The sequence below is a fragment of the Linepithema humile genome, chromosome 4 (genome assembly GCF_040581485.1).
Source record: "Linepithema humile isolate Giens D197 chromosome 4, Lhum_UNIL_v1.0, whole genome shotgun sequence".
Taxonomy (NCBI): domain Eukaryota; kingdom Metazoa; phylum Arthropoda; class Insecta; order Hymenoptera; family Formicidae; genus Linepithema; species Linepithema humile.
In genome coordinates, this window is record NC_090131.1 from 10,713,684 (window position 1) to 10,732,375 (window position 18,692).

The following is an 18,692-nucleotide window of genomic DNA, read 5'->3' on the forward strand; positions in this document are numbered from 1 at the left end:
GGACGTGCGAGATTTGAATCTTAGGGCCGTAGCATTAACGGTGGTGGACGAATCGCTGGAGCAATTCATCGAAAGAATGCGTACGATTACCGAAAAAGTAGGAAATAGTGCAAATCGATTTTCGCAGAACAACGCGACTAGACTAAATACGCACAGATTTGGTGGAGGGGTCGTTAGATGCAACATCTGCCAAAGGAAAGGACATTTCGCGAAGGATTGTCGCAACAAAGCAATCATTTGCTACAAATGCCATCAAGAAGGGCATATCAGTACGCAGTGTCCACTGAGAGCACCGACCACGAACACGAGGGCCCCAAGGTCAGGGACGGAGGTAGCAGTAATAGAGGTGAGAGAGCTGGCGCATCAAATACCGCAGGTACATATTAACGCGATAAACGGACTGAAATGTAACATAAGGGCAGTGATGGACTCGGGCAGTCCGATTAATCTAATAAAAGAAGCTACTTTTACAAAGTACCTCGCGACAGTGAAAGCGAATCCGTGGAAAGACGAATTAGCGTTTAAGGGCGTAAACGATTCGAAGATCGAGATTCTCGGATGGATTCAAGTACCTATTGAATTGGATCAGAATTTCGATTATGCGTTAAATATCAAATTGTTTATCGTTCCGGATAACACCAGTGTGCGAAATATTGTTAGGCCAAGACTTTTTATACAAAAACGAGCTTAGTGTGGAAATTTCGCGTTCAGCGGTGCAATTTAGGAAAAACGACACTAGAACGGAGGAAAAATTAGAAATTTTAAGTATTGACGCAGTAAACGAGAAAAATAAATACGATGTAATTAAAGATAACGTAGAAGCAGATACCGATTTTCGTATTCGAGACAAGTTAATTGAAACATTTATAGAAGTCGCTAACTGTAAGGTCGAACCGATAGAAGACGGTCACAAAGTAAAAGTCTATTTGAAAACAGACAGCTACTTTTTCGTATGGGTCAAAAAGATTTTCATATAACGAGCGAATCAAATTAAAAGAGATTACGGATGATTTGCTAGAGCGTGGAATTATTAAATCAAGTATCTCACCATATTGCTCGCGGGTGGTATTAGTGAACAAACGGAATGGAGAAAAGCGAATGTGCATCGATTTAAGACCGTTAAATAGAATTGTGCAAAAACAAAGATACACATTTCCGGTTATTGAAGACCATCTCAATAAATTACACGGAAAGAAAGTGTTTACGAGTTTGGATTTGAAGGACGGGTTCCATCAGATAGACCTTGATTCGGAGAGCACGAAATATTTTGCTTTTTCTACACTTCACGGACAATTTGAGCTTATAAAATTACCGTTTGGTTATTCCGAAGCCCCTGCAGAGTTTCAAAAGCGTATTTTTCAAATTTTTGATAAATTAGTACGAGAGGAGAAAATTTTAATTTATATTGACGACATAATGATAGCAACGGAAACAATTGAACAAAATATAGAAATTCTGAAAGAAGTATTAATTACCTTAAAACAATATGGTTTAGAACTACGGTTATCGAAATGTTATTTTTTTAAAAAATCAATTGATTATTTAGGATATAAAGTCTCGAACACGGGTATCACAATGAGTGAACGGCACATTAAAGCCATAGCAGATTATCCAGCGCCGAAAACTGTAAAACAGTTACAAAGTTTTTTAGGATTAGCTAGCTACTTTAGAAAGTTTATTAAAGATTTTTCGTTGAAAGCTTATCCTTTACATCAACTCACACGTAAAGATGCGAAGTTCATGTGGGACGAAAAATTAGACCAAACGTTTATTAATTTGAAAAAAGAGCTAACTTCCTATCCAGTTTTAAGATTGTACAATTATAATGCGGAGATTGAATTACACACCAATGCGAGCGCGCTCGGATTCGGAGCAGTATTACTGCAAAAGCAGGAAAATAAAGCATTCGCGCCTATTGCTTATTTTAGTCAAGCGACGACAGATGCGGAAAAAAATATCACAGTTATGAGTTAGAGACTCTAGCTATTGTAAAAGCGATCGAGCGATTCCATATATATTTACAAGGCCTAAATTTTAAGGTAATAACTGATTGTAACGCTCTTGTACATGCATTCAAAAAAGTTGAAATAAATCCACGAATCGCGAGATGGAGCTTAGCTCTACAGAATTATACTTTTGAATTGGTACATCGGCCAGCGGGAAAAATGACGTATGTGGACGCATTGAGTCGCCACATAATGGCTGCGTTCCATAAAGCATATATGCGCGCACATGCGCGCAGGATATCATTTACGTATCGTACATATGCACGCATATGTGCATTTATATGCTTCACGGAACGCAATCTGTGAACAAAAATGCGCGCATAACTGCTTCAAGTCTGGGTCAAGAGCAGCTAATGCGTACATTGGCGTACACTGGCATCCTCGCTAACAAAAGTAAGACTTTTTTTTTGTGACATTTTGGATAAAATAATTTTGGATAAAATGGATTTAGTGGATTTTGATGTATTTATAAATGAAGATTTAACAATAACGATACAAACCGATCGGAAATCGGCCGAAAGAGCTTTTACAAGTTAGTTTATATATATATACATATATATCTATATATATATTATTTATATTATTTATTTATTGCACAAATTTTTTTACATTTTTATTTTTTAGATAGTGCCTATTTACAAGAAATAACTAATCAAGAATTGAATAAATTAAATATAAAAACAATAAATAGAATAATAGATTTGCCACAAAGTAAATCGAAGGACAAAAATAAAAATGAAAATTATTCTGTTCAACAAAATAAAAATAATTCTATTAAACAAAATGAAAATAATTCTGTAGAACAAAATGAAAAAAATTCTGTTGAACAAAATGAAAATGATTCTGTTGAACAATCACAATGTGAAAATGAAGGTATCGTAATATTTAAAATATTTATAAAAAAGATCTCTCTATTATTACCGCTTATAACTCTAAATTAACGCTTTACATTTTATGAAAAACTTTTTTATTTTTTAGAAAGAAGTATTTTGTTATGGGCGCAGAACGACACACATCTTCTTATTACATTATACAAAGAAAAGGAAGATGATTTAAAAAATGGACGATTAAGACAAGGGCAATTTTGGGAAATTATTGCCAAAGAAATAAGCAGAATCAACCCCAAGATTAAAAAAACTGCAATTCAGTGCAGTAATAAAATGTATTGTTTAAAACGTACTTATAAGAACATCAAAGACCAGATTAATAAATCTGGAAACGATAGAAAAACTTGGTCATTTTACGAGGTATTTAAAAAAAATTTATTTGTTTTATTTATAAGCCGAAAATAATATTATACTTAAAAGTTTTATGAGAAAATTTTTTTTAATAGGAGATGGATAAAATTTTTGGTAATCGAGCATGGGTCAACCTAAAAAGTCTGGCTTCAGAAGCTGGTCCAAGCCGATTTTCATCATCCAGTTCAACATCATCATCACCAACTTTTACAAAATCATGTAAGAGAAAAAGGGAGAATTTTTTAGAAGAATTAATAAACCAAAGTAAAATACAGCAAAAAGAAAAAAATACACGAGAAGAGAAAAAACTTGAAATGTTTGATAAATTTAGAGAAGAAAGACTTAAGATGCACGAAGAAAAAATAAGCATGCAACAAAAGTTATTGGACGTAATGACAAAATTATGTTCAGCAAATAAAAACAATTAATTTTAAGTTATTTTAAGTATTCATCAGTTTTATTATATATATATATATATATATTTTTTTTTCTCAGATTTACAATATATATTTTCTTTGAAAAAATTTGATTTGATTTTTAGATTTCATTAAAAGACAATATTGATTTATTTTTAATTAAAGCAATGTAATTGCATTTATTTTCAATATTATGTTGTGTTAATATCTGAAAGTATCTACTTATCAATATAATTGAAAGATAAAAAAAATCTTTTTGTTTAAGTAGTCTGAGATTAGACTGAGTTTAAACTGCAAGACTGTGATTAATGTGATGATGTGCAAAATATTTTTAATTTGTTATTTTAACTTTGCAGTTTATTATTTGTTAAAACTATAATTAACTATAATGCTATAAAATAAATATGTACACCAAAACTGTATAGCAATTTCATGAAAATGCATAATCTGCTTAAAATATTTTTATATTAAAAATTATAAAAAATTTTAAAATGTTTCTATGTAAGTTGCAAAAAATAAGTTATTCTAATAAAATGACATATACAAAATTTATTTATTTATTTTAATTAATGCTACAATATTGATATTATAATATTATAATTTATTTAATATAATTTATATTTTTAAATATATAGAAAAAATTTCAAATTTTTTTTTACGCAAAATGTAAGTACAAATGTCAATACAAAATTCTTAATAATAAAGATATTTTATTAAATATTTTTTAATATTACAGTAAAGTCGTTAAATAAAATTAAAAATTTTAATCTTATATTGAATTTTTTTCTTATATCAAATAAAAATTATGCATAAATATCACAAATGGTAACAAAGTATACAATATTGACAATACACATTTACATAAATATCTTTGTAATCATTTGTTAATATAAAATATCTCTGCAATTCTCTTCTTCAGCAATTATGCATTGTAAATTACAAGATAAAGTCATCCACCCTCAGTATTCTTTTGGGAATCATAATAGACGTCTTTGTAAATTTTTTGCCACATGGCATATCTTTCCGCAGTATGTCATCCGTAAATTCTTGGTTTAAGTATTTGTTGTATCAGTTATCTCCCTTTCTTCGAGATCCTTCATTTTTTTACGTGTGTTTCTTGTATTTTATTTTTTCTCACTCTACTATCTTCCTGATTTCTTTTTGAATTAACAGCAGAATTCAAATTTTGTTTTTTTAATAGCAACTTTTCAACTTTAGAGCAATTCTTCTCCGATATATTTTTTTTATTACTTCGTTGTATAAAGATCCCAATATTGTCAGTTTCTTGTATCGATATAATTCGTGGCTTTTTTGAATTTTCAGAACTTTTACAGTTTTCCTAATCCATATTTTCATATTTACCAGTATTAGTGAACTTACATGTAATTAAATTAAAATCGCATTTTTAAATTATTCATTATTGCGTTACGTTTTGCTTTAGCAGCCTCAATATTTGCATTTTGCACATTTTGTACCCGTGCAGGGCAAGGTTGATTATTTATATTTTCTATTTCATTCATTAAATCATTATGTAAAATGCAAATATTGTGCAATACACAAGTAGCAATTACATACTCAGGAATTCTTTCTACGTCTACCAGAGATAATCTATCAAATATTCTTCTCCATCTTGTTTTTAATACTCCAAACGCTCTTTCAATTGCTATGCGAGCTGCCGACTGACAATAATTAAAATGTACTTGTTTTCTTGTAAGATAACCATTGTTTTTAAATGGTACCATTAAATTTAAATGAATAGGATATGCAGCGTCTCCCACAAGATAACTTTCATTAGAAAAGTAGATATCTGGTTGTTTCATGTAATCACTTATTTGTGAATTACGCAATACCCTAGCATCATGTACACTCCCAGCATGGCCTACTAATACACTTGTAAATAATAATTTGTGAGTGCAAACTCCCTGCAAAATAAGTTAATTATTAAAAATTATACAATATATACAATATATATATATATATATATATATATATATATATATATATATATATATATATATAATTATCAATATGTAATACATAAATTTATATAAAGAAATGTATAAACTATGAAATTGTGGATGTGTGTGCATATGTGCTGTGTGTGGATTTGTATGTAAAAAATAACTAATTTACCTAAAGATTAATAGCGGAATATCTTTTGCGGCATATGTAATCATCACCATTTTCTATGGGCTTATTGATTTCAATAAGGGTTCCGTCAATAGCTCCAATAACACCACGTAATCCACTTACATTATAAAATTCATCCATTACTTCAACAGCTTTTTGTCCTGTTGGCCATTTAATGAATTGATGTGCAATTGTGAAAAGAGCAGATATCACTCTCCTCAATGCTCGAAAACAAGTTGCTTTGCCAACCCCAAATCTATCACTCACTGATCTGAAAGCAAAAATAAATCTTTATATCCATTAAGCAATGTAAGTAACCAATTTTTATAGTTAATATAAATAAATGTCAATGAATTATTAAAGAAATGTACCGAAAACTTTCAGGTGTAGCCATAAACCCCCTAACAGCACATGACATCATTCGAATATTCTGTACTCATACTGTGAATATACGTAATATATGTAAAATACTGAAAATATCCTTATAATATCTATCACAGTATATATTATTTCTCGTACATTTTCGTATATTCTCAGGATATACTTTTAATATCTCTTATAATATATTATTTTTCGTATATTTTCGTATATTTTCAGAATATACTTTTGAAATACGCGCGAATTGACTTATTAGCGGATATGAATAGCAATGCCATCTTGGATATGTAATTGCCGGCACATGTCTCTTTCCTGCGATCTCTGCGGTCTCTTGCCACATGTCGACGTAAGTATGCATATAATTTTATAATCGCAAGTAATCCTTTTTTCCTCCTTTGTTAAAACACATGAGAATAAATTTATATAAAATATATTTACACACATGAAAGATATTTTTCATAATATTCTTTCTATTTCACAATAAGATAAATCACAAGCGCAAGTTAACCTTCAAATTGGTTATCGGTTAAACTTGTGATTTATTTTATCGTGATCTAATATATTTGATGTAAAATTTATTTGTATTTGTATTTGAAGTTTTTATTGAAGCGTTGCCAAAGAAAAGCCGTAAATTATCTTCTATAAAGTACGTCTGTTTTTTGAACGCATAGACTATCGAAGTACATACGCTAATGGGACACAAAATAAGGAGTAAGTATAATTAGGCAACAATTTATATTAAGTCTTTTTAATTTAATTTGATTTTTGCTTGTTTGAAACCTTTGATTAATTATTTTTTTATAGTTGCATTACATTGATATGGATGGCATCCGATTGATCACATTGCATATATCAACGTAATGCAAATATAAAAGAATAATTTATCAAAGTATATTTCGAACAAGCAAAAATCAAAGTAAATTAAAAAAACTTAATATAAATTGTTGTCCAATTATACTTGCTCGTTATTTTGTGTCCCACTAGCTGTGACAAAATTGTCTGATATGCACTAGCGTATGTATCTCTACATGTATATTTACCTCTATATAGCTTTACCTCTATATAGCTTTTCGCAAAGGTGGTACTCTCGATTGACCATAGGCCATTCACAGCAACCATCTAGTGGAAAAATTCCAGGCACTGATAGCTGTGATCAATTGCAATGTGGTCAATTGGGTGCCACCCTATTGATATATATCAAAGATATGTATTTGTTCATATTCTTACTTGAAATTAATATTTTGTTATAGCGTTGCCACAAGGAAACGTTGCCAAAAGGAAACTGCTAAAAGAAAACATTGCCAAAAGGAAATATTGGCTTTCACTTTTAAAAAGGAATATATTGCTGGAATCTGCTGGAACATAGAGGTATACCTATACATATCTGTATACATACGCATCAGTTTCATCACAGCTAGTGGGACACAAAGTAAGTACATAATGTTGCTTGTGTGTTTTGGTACAGTACTTTTTACGTACAGTACACAGATTGATTGTTTAATTGTATAAGCATTTATGTACAAATTATATATGTGTTCATTATTGAGTAGATTTATGTTAATGTGTGTATAGGAGGAACAGATAGAGGGTATATGTATCTGTATGTGTATTTGTGCCCATAGTTATTCCAATTAATATGTTTAATATTATTATGTTCAAAAAGTATGTGAGTGAATGAGTGTGTATGTGTGTGTGTGTGTGTTCAACTACAGACAGAAAGAATGTACAATCAGGCCAGTTGCTATCTACTCGGATATACAGATACACACATATACACACATACTATTTAGACATACTAATAGAATAATATAAATGGAAATAAAATAATATCAGACATACCAATGAAATAGCCAAACACAAATACATACATACACTCACATCATCCTTATCTACTCCCTCAGCATACACACACTAATAGTACATCTGCTCAATAATGGACATGTAGTTATAGGGCGTTTGGAAACTCTCTTACACTTCTTGAAGTGATTCGGAACTCAAAAAGAAGGGAAAAAAGCTATAAACATAGGTCCCGAAATGAGTTGTTTCCAAATTATAGCCACTTTTATGTCAAAAAAATTAATTTTTATAATTATAATAATCATAATTTATTTTATAGTCTTTTAATATAAAGAGCTTTATTTTGGACTATTTTAGCGTTAAGGCCGGAGCACAGACTTTTACATAAAGCATAACGCATAAGCATAAGGAAATTGATTGGTCTATATATAAGCATAAGCAAATGCATAAGGAAATGGACCAATCAATTTCCTTATGCTTATGCGTTATGCTTTATGCAAAAGTCTGTGCTCCGGCCATTACCCAGGATGCACCACGTAGAGGTACAGTCCGCTTAGCATCCCTCTTAAAAAAATTTTTGTACATTTTTTAAAATTAATTTTTTTCCAATTTTTAATTTTTTTCAATTTTCCGGTATTTGTAAACACGATAATTAATTATTTTCAAAATTAAAGATAAACATAACTAGGTATTTAAATAGAATTAAATAAGATGTTTTAAATGACAAAAGTAACTATAACTCAGATCTATAACTCAGAAACAACTAATTTCCAGATCTATGTTTATATAGCTTTCTTTCCTTCTTTGTGAGTTCCGAATCACTTCAAGAAGTAGTGCGGGCGAATTTCCGTATACCCTGTGTGAATGTCTATACAGTTAAAAGATCAATATGTGTACTGTACGTAAAGATCCAATTACACCTAAAATAGCAACTTTTAAATAGTGCTAGAGCAAAATCTTTCTATTTTTTATAATTATGCTTGGAGACTTTTGATCAATAAGTCTCATAAGCTACAAAATATCAGTTTCAAAATATCAATTTTTGATGGTTTGTATCCTTTCTTTTTTAAAATTTTTTCAAATTATTTTGACTTTTGCAAACTATTATATTTCGGCTAAAGATGGTTCAAAAATAGATCGAAATGTTCCGGAATTTATTAAATAATATTTTAAACTAATATTACTGTGCTGGCTTATAATTACCTTTTTAATTTTGTTCTGATAAGCTTGTTTTGTGTTTTAATTTTTTTATATACAGTAATTTTAATCTAACAGATAATTATGTTGGAAAAGAAGTAAAAGAAAAAAATTTCAGATAAAAGTCATAGGATTGTAACATAATACAGTAATTACAACATTATACAATTTGTAACATGCAGCTACATACTTTTTCTGAAAAATAACTATGCGTTTTCTTTGGACTAATAGATTTATCATTAGTCTGTGTATAAAGATATAGTAAAATGATCGAAAAGTAAATAATCAATTTTTTGCTATTTTATCTTTATAACTTTTTATGCAGATGTTACAAGAAATTGATTTATATATAAAACAATTAAGATAGTTTCATTTTAAAAAATTGAGTTGACTTTTAAACTCCGAAACCTTTTTATCTAGGAGAATTTCGTTCAATTCATTTTATAATTTCTTGAAATAATTGTTATCTTAAAAATTTTTTTCATAAATGCTTCTTTTCCGAAATAATTGCCTGTTAATATTAAAATGATTCACTCGTAAGCCCGTATCAGACTACGCATTGAAGATTGAGATTAAAGATTAAATATTGAAATTTGACCAATCAGCACAAAAATTTATCTCCTTTTGTTTTTATTGGCCAAAATTTAATATTTAATCTTCAATCTTCAATGCGTAGCCTGATAGGGCTTATAGCTTTACACTCTTACTGAATATATATAATTGTAAATATATATAACATAATAAATACATATATAAATAAATATAATACACGTATATAATAAATATATAAATATATAAATAATAAATATATATATAATATAAAAAATATATAAAATACATAATTTTCTACTATTTGACTAATATACTAATCTGGTTTGCATTTATAATCATAAATATTATATCTTATACAGATATAACATTTGTTTAAAAATGGAAGTACATGAAAAACGTAAAAGAAACGATACGCCATACGTATCAAGGAGACACTTAAAGAGAGTGGCTGCACAAGAATCTGAAATTGTTTCTAGCGTTTTGATGCATGAAAGCTCGTCATATAATACGAACAATGAATGTGCAACAGATTTAAACAATGATTGTCCGATGAATTCTAAAATAATAAATATCGAACATAATACAGAATGGAATGAAAATAATGAAATATTTGAATATGAAAATGATAATGCATTCCAACAATCGGATGAACATAATAATACATCGGATGAACACAATAATACATCGGATAAACACAATAATACATCAGATTCACAACAATTTGTTAATATTTCACTTAATGAATCATCAAGTGATGTAACATTTGAAAGTAGAAATAAAAGAGACAACAGCTTACAACATGATCTTGCAATTTGGGCTGTAGAACATCAAATTACGCATATTGCTTTAGGAGCACTGTTATGTAGATTAAAGAAACATTCTTGTTTCTCAACTTTATCATTGAATGCACGATCGCTTTTGAAAACACCTAGACATCAAGAAATACGCACAGTTGCGCCAGGGTCATATTATCATTTTGGACTATCAAATTCTATTAAAAAAATATTAACATTTATAAAGGATATTAATTACATTAGAATAGCTGTGAACATTGATGGCCTACCATTATCCAAATCATCCCAGCAACAATTTTGGCCCATATTAGGCTCTGTTCTTCCATATGACAATGTTTTCATAATTTGTATCTATCATGGATATGAAAAACCAGCGAATGTTAATGAATTTTTACAAGATTTCGTTAATGAGGCTGAAGAAATATGTGCAAATGGAATTAATATAAATGGTCGGAATGTACCATGCAGATTTGAGGCTTTAATTTGTGATGCGCCAGCCAAATCATTTGTTTTAAGTATAAAAGGACATTCTGGATACCATAGTTGCACGAAATGTATCACGAAAGGCGAATATATAGAAAACCGATTATGTTTTCCACAAATAGATGCACCGCTCAGAACAGATAATGATTTCATACAAAAAATTGATGAAAATTATCATAAACCAGACACAACCTACAATTTATTAAATATACCTTATTTCAACCCTGTAACCAACGTTCCGTTAGACTATATGCATTTAATATGTTTGGGAGTTATGCGCAAATTATTAAATTTATGGCTTGCTGGTTCACTATCTTATCGATTACCATATAGAGCCGTTAACGAAATTTCGACACGCTTAGTAACTCAATTAAAACAATCGATACCCATAGAATTTGCACGTAAACCACGAAAACTAGATTGCCTCAAATTGTGGAAAGCAACTGAGTACAGATTAATATTATTATATACGGGTCCGTTGGCGTTTAAATCTGTATTAAAAAAAAATGTGTATCTACATTTTATGACGTTACATGTGATTATGAGAATATTATCATCAGAAGACTTACATAATTATTTGACCTACGCACAAGATCTGATTAAGTTTTTTATTGAAAAATTTATCAAAATATATGGAACTCAAAACGTATCACATAATGTTCACAACTTAATTCATCTTGTGGATGATGTCAAGAAATATGGACCTGTTGATAATTTCAGCGCCTTTAAATATGAAAACTACATGCAGATATTAAAAAAATATTTAAGAAAAGCAGAAAAACCTTTGCAACAAGTTGCTAGAAGATACGCTGAAAAAGAAATTTTATGTATATCACCTGCTGTATCAGATTCTGCTCAGATATATATAAATTTGAAATCGTTGCATTATGACGGTCCACTTACATTGAATTGTCGCAATCCACAATATAAAAGTGTCAAATATAATGAATTCACACTAAAAGCTGGGACGTTTGCAGACAGTTGCTGTGGATTAAATTGTGGTGCGATTATTTACATTCAAAATATAGCCTATTGTACACAACGAAACGTTCCTATACTTATCGGATATGAATTTTTGGAAAAAAATGACTTATTTAATACTCCTTGTTCATCTTCAATGCTCGGCATTTATTCTGTGTACTCACGTTCTGACTTAAGATCTTGGCCGTTAAAAAATGTAGTTCGTAAATATGTACAATTACCTTGTGGAGAAAATAAATATGCAGTTTTTCCACTCATACATATAAAAAATTTTTCCACTGACGCAGAATAATGGAAGGAAAGTCTTCTACGCAGCAAGGAAAATTTTATGCAATTGTAGAATTTGAAGATGGAATACAAATAGTTCCAAATAATTGGTTAAGTATTGATTTAAAAAAGGCTGCATGGCCAAATTTTACAAATAATAAACGATATGACAAGGCTGTTAAAGTAATGGAAGAACCACAATCTACATGGTTGAAACATCCCATTTCTAAAATATATGGAACGTATTGTAAGTATTTTTTTCATATTTTTAATTATAATTTGTGCATAATGGCAATATGTGTATGTGTATGTATGTATGTATGTATACATATTTATTAATAGAAAAGTAATGTATCTAATAAAAAATATTTTCAGCGAACTATACATTGGCGAGAAAAAAATTAAAAGATGCTGAAGAATTATCAGATCTAACTTCTAATACTGATAGAGATGAATTTTTAAAAAAATCTAGAAAAATTAGAGCCGCTAAATCGGTGGACGAGGATAATACAAGTAATGATGAACAATCAGATACTTCACTTATTTTGGATCTTCCAAAAGTTCCTGAAAAACATGCAATAATGAAGACAAAAAATGGAAAAGTTTCTCAAACAGGTAAAAGCATATAATAAAAGAATATTTAAAAAATGAACTTTAAAACAAAAAAATTAAATTTTATTATAATAATAAAATACTGATTTTTTCATGAATTGCAGATCGTAATTTAAACAGTCCTAAAGGAATATCTACTAAAAGACAAAAGTTAAATAATACAAAATCATGGATTCAACAAAAATCGCAGGACAATTTTGGTAAGTCTCTTTTTTGAAAAATATAAAATGTATTATTTTTCTAACCAATCGTATTATATATATAATTATAACCAATTATAAACAATCTTTGGATATTGAGAGATACACATACACATATTTTGCAATTTATAGTGAAATTACTCGTATAATAAAACTAACAATAAGAATATTATGGTTTCTGTACAGAACGCGGGAACGTCGCGCAGCAAAAAGCCATGCCATAGCCAATATTTCACTCTTACGAAAAAGATGTAAGTTGATTAGCCGCGTCACCTTTTGCCGCGCGGCAAGCGTTTCCGCGTCCTGTGTGCAGGAGCTATTCTATCATTTGTTTCACAAATAAACAAAAATCAACATATTGGGTCATGTATACAATTGATTGCAATTATATAATTTGAAAAATTTATTTAAATAGTAAAAATACACTTATCATATACATTTTATCTCATTTTTAAGAATTCTATTAGGTCCTTGAATAAGTTCTCGCTGTTTCTTAAAAGATGGCGTAGCGGCACTCTGTGCATGGAATTTCGTACGGAAACGCATCAGCTAAGTAGTACTATATGTAACCTCAAATTCTAGTAGATACAGTTTACCACAGTGTCAACCACGTGTTTAATTACCTATTGCGAAAATGTCTACTTTTGTGCCAAATAAAGTGTTTTTGCGGGGAATTTTATTGCACTGCTTTATTCAAAAGAAATCTGCAGCTGAAGCACACAGAATTCTTGTTGAAACATATGGTGACAATGCTCTGTCGAATACGACATGTAGAGACTGGTTTAGGCGCTTTAAAAATAATGACTTTGACCTTGAAGATAAAGAACGTTCTGGAGCACCGACAAAGTTTGAAGACGAAGAATTGGAGGCATTGCTTGATCTAGATCCATGTCAGACGCTAGTAGAGCTCGGGAAAACATTGCAAGTAGATGCGTCAACAGTTTCAAAACGTTTAAAAGCGTTAGGAATGATCCAAAAGTCATTTTGTTACATGACAATGCTCGGCCACATGTGGCAAAACCAGTCAAAACTTACCTGGAAACGCTTCAATGGGAAGTTCTACCTCACCCGCCGTATTCACCGGACATAGCCCCCTCGGATTACCACTTGTTTCGGTCGATGGCGCATGGTTTGAGCGAGCAGCGCTTCCATTCTTTCGAAGAAACCGAAAAATGGGTCGATTCATGGATTGCGTCAAAAGATGAATCGTTTTTTCGACGGGGGATTCAATTACTGCCAGAAAGATGGGAGAAAGTGGTCTCTAATGATGGACAATACTTTGAGTAAAGTTATTGTAAGCCTTATATTTTAAATTAATGTTTTTTTTTAACAAAAAAAACAGCGAGAACTTATTCAAGGTCCTAATATATTTTATTGCATATTTATAATTTTATACAAATTAAATATTTCGTAAATATAATTAAAAATATGAAGATGTGTTAACACACATTATAGTAACTATAACTGTATAATAATTATAACTATAATAACTACAATTTAATATAACAATATTGAAACTTTAATAAAGCAACAGAAATATAATGTACTTTAATATATAAGGTTTAATATTTTATATTTGAATTTAATATTTTATGGTCTATGATTTAGTATAGAAATTTTATTTATATTATAAGTGTGTTTTGATATTTGTTGTGATATTGCATATTAGATCTGATATTAAAAATTAGTGTTAAAAATAATTAAAAATTGTGATTGTACATACATTATTGCTAATAAAAATTTGATGTGATATTAAACATACTACATTGAATATTACAGTGTAATAAAAAAATTATTCTTTTAGGTGAGCAAAGTGACGATGAAAATTTACTTAATAAAGTTGTTGAGACACAAGCAAGCATGCCAAGTCAACAGACAAAGAACACTATGTCAAATTTGAATACCAAATCAGGTAATAGGTTATCTATATTCTTTTTTATTTTATTTGTTATATAAATTAGAATAAAATGTTTCCCCATAAAAATTTTTAATGAAGATTTGCTTAATGTGTTTGTAGCACACTATATGTGCTCACATACAGAACAGTCATCTACTACGGATTTAGATTCCATTAATGAATTTAATGAAACACAAGATACAAGCATTTCAATTCGACAAAGATGCCAATCCGTACAAACAATGTCTTCAAATTTGGATAATAAACCAGGTAATGTATTAACTGTGTATTCTTTTTTTAAATTTTAATTATGATTAATTATTATAAAATTTAAAGGATAACACATAATATACTGTATACTCAAAAGTATTCTCTTTAATATTTTTCTAATATTATTTTTTAAATCTTTATATAGAAAGAGACAACTTTCAACGGTTTGTTATTGGAAAGTTGATAGATTTAGAACTAAAAATAAATTCCAATGGAAGGCTTCTAAAACTCATCGCAGAAAAACTTCCTATTACTTACATTAGAGAAGAAAGAGAAGAAGAAAGTATAGACATTTTTCAAGATTTGCCGTTGAAAAATCAAAATGATGTCCAAGCAATGGAAACAAAAATAATGAATGATAAAGTTTACCAAAGTCAAATGGTGAGTTCATTATTATTTTAATCCAACAGAAATTATCTTTGAAGGTAGAACAATTTTATAATTTTTAAAATAATATGTTTTAAGATAATAGAATGATATATATATATATATATATAGAAAATACAATTTTTAATCAAAGTCTTCTAGCGTTTTTGACTAGAGCAGTGAACCTGAAATAATTTTAATCACCATTAAACTTAGTTTGGATTAATCTGCTTCAGTCGGAAACACTATTAACATTTAGTTGAAATTTTGTGTCATCACACTTTTTAAATGTTATGTAAATTGTAATTACAATAGTCATTAGATTTATTATATTTGCTATATATATTTGACTTAATCCATTAACTTAATGTACATAAGTTTCTAAAGAATAGAATAGACATGTATATACATATTAACCTTCAAACTTTTTCAATTACTTATTTATAAAATAAAGTTTTACAAATATAATATAAATTGACTTTTTTTAAATATTGTTTTCCAATTTAAAACTGATATCTTTATTTAGGGATGCTTTATATAAAAAATAATTTCCTAAAAAATAAAATATATAATATAATAAAATAAAATATAACATAATATAACACAATAAATATAATAATAATATAAAAATTGTATAGTTTTGGCTAAATACGTTTTAAAAATAATTCATAGAGAAATACGCAATATCTTATAACGCAATTTTTTATAATTTAGGTGAAACAATTGGTTCGTGTTACATGCAAAGATTTAAAAACGTCATGTATACAATTAATGAGGAAAATATTTTCCAATAATGTAGCTGTTAATTACAGCTGGTATGGAGCAAAAAAAAGGAGAATTTTTCGCAGCTGCAAATTTGTAAGATAATTATGTGTAAGTGAAATAAATTAAATATAATCATTTTATATTAATAAAATGATTTCTTATAATTGAAAGATAGATACTTGTATATTTTACAAATAATTACTATAGTTTCTTTTATTTAACGATGTAAAAAGAAAGTACACAGTAATGTTACGATTATTAAACATTCCTTTTTATATAATGAAAATCAATATACAAACATTTTTTAGTCTCTAGATTAGATTTAAGAAATTTGTTTTAAAATTATTAAATATGAACAATTTCTAAAAATATATTACATTTTTCAGACGTAATAAGAAAAGTGCATCAAAATGCAACCGATGAAGAGATTTCCGCTCCAATCAAAATTTGGTTAGCCCATGCAAAAGAACGTATGGGGAGAGCGGAAAAGGAGCAAAACGCAACAGATCAGGAATGAATGGAAACTGACGGCATTAGATCCTTGTGTCATAGCAACTACGTAGCAGTGGCCAATCCTGGTGGTTAAGCCTGGGTGTCGTTTCTAGAATTTAGCGACATGCGATCAGGGACCCAGTTACTTGTTTCCGCGCGTTTCTCGTTCACGTTGGTTGAGCGACTGAGAACTCGTACTATTTTTTTTTTGTTTTCGAATGATTTTACTCTAACGGTTATTTTTAGTCTAGTTAAGCGCGAAAGGGACACGTCGACAAATAAGAGTAAGGAATAAATCATAGCGACAAAAAGGAGCACGCCATTAAATTGTTATGCGTAATTCCATTAAGTTTAAAATCTGAGAGAGACCGTCAATACGACGGATATAGAAATATATTTTTGTTTGTTTTCTTACGTTATTTATACGTTGACTGCGCAAATTTTTCGCGAAAGCTATATGAAATGCGACGCAAAGAACGTCGGGTCGCAGCATTCTTGTTGCATCCTCGCGCAGTTTCGTAATAAAAAGATTGGCGTACTGCCTCTTATTTTCGTCGCACATTTATACTCGCGTGAATTGGTCGATCTTTCTTTATTAATTTCTTCATAATTATTTTAACTGTCTACCTGCACACGAGAGGTCTTTTAGGAATCATCAAACACTCTGCTTATATATACAGGATTGCTCAATTTATACCTGTATATATACTTCTATATATTTTATGTTTAACGTTCTAAACATTTCAAATGTTTATGTTTAATGTTCTGATGTTCCAAATGTTTATTAATGTGATAGTAGATATAAGATTATAAAAACTGTATACTTCTAGATTTGTCAAATGTTTGTATATTTCTCATTTATATGTATCTCATTGATATATATATATACACACACACACACACACACAGTTGTCTTATGTATATTTACATTATATATTATATATATATATATACTTATTATTGATCTTAATTTATATATATATATATATAAATACATTAGAAACTATATGTATATATATATAATACAAATCTTAATAAATATCGATTTATAAAATATAGAGTACAAATTAAATGAACCTAATCCTAATTTAATAAACCTAACCTAATCAATATATATGCATGATATACAAGTAACATGCTGAAAATATACTGTTGACGTACTATAGATATCCTTGGTATATACCATAAGATCTTGTCAGTATATACTACGAAGTAAAATAGACGGACATTAGAACATGCTTAGTACATACTCAGTAAGTCATAGTACGTATATCAAATATTCTGAGAACGTACGCAATATACTTTTGCGATGTTCTCCGAATATTCTCAGAATCTACATGTGCTGTTAGGGCCATAGTGACATTAATAATTGTTTTTTGGCTGGAATACATTTGTTTCCCATATTACAGTTTTTTTGTTCCAGTATTGGGCCGATTAAAAATAAAATTCTTTCAAATGATGCTGGATATAATCTGTAAACAAAATTTCATTACATTTTTATATTTTTATTATTCAATCTTATATTTATATTTACAAATTATTTACAAATTTTTTAATTACATACCGAAAATGTCTTTTAAAATCTTTAGCATTTAGATGGTTGACTATATTTTCTACGTAGTTCTGAACTTTAGGAATTTTGTTCAAATCAGATCTATCGTCTTTAGTTATTGCACTTAGCTTTAACACCAAATCTTGTTCATCATCACTTGAGTCAGAAAAGAAAAATTCCACAATTTCACTATCATTGTCACTGTCGTTTTCAAAAATATTAAATATTAATTGATTCATTTAGATCGTGACGAAAATAAAAATACCACTATGTTGCTGCTTCATAAACTTCAAATAAAT

The 18,692-nt window shown here is 29.1% G+C and overlaps 2 pseudogenes; one reads left to right on the forward strand and one right to left on the reverse strand.

The window, feature by feature from the left end:
- Positions 1-5,029: 5,029 nt before the first annotated feature.
- LOC136999234 (putative nuclease HARBI1) lies at positions 5,030-6,846 on the reverse strand (annotated as a pseudogene).
- Positions 6,847-7,458: 612 nt separating this feature from the next.
- Positions 7,459-17,561, forward strand: LOC136999233 (uncharacterized; annotated as a pseudogene).
- Positions 17,562-18,692: the final 1,131 nt, after the last annotated feature.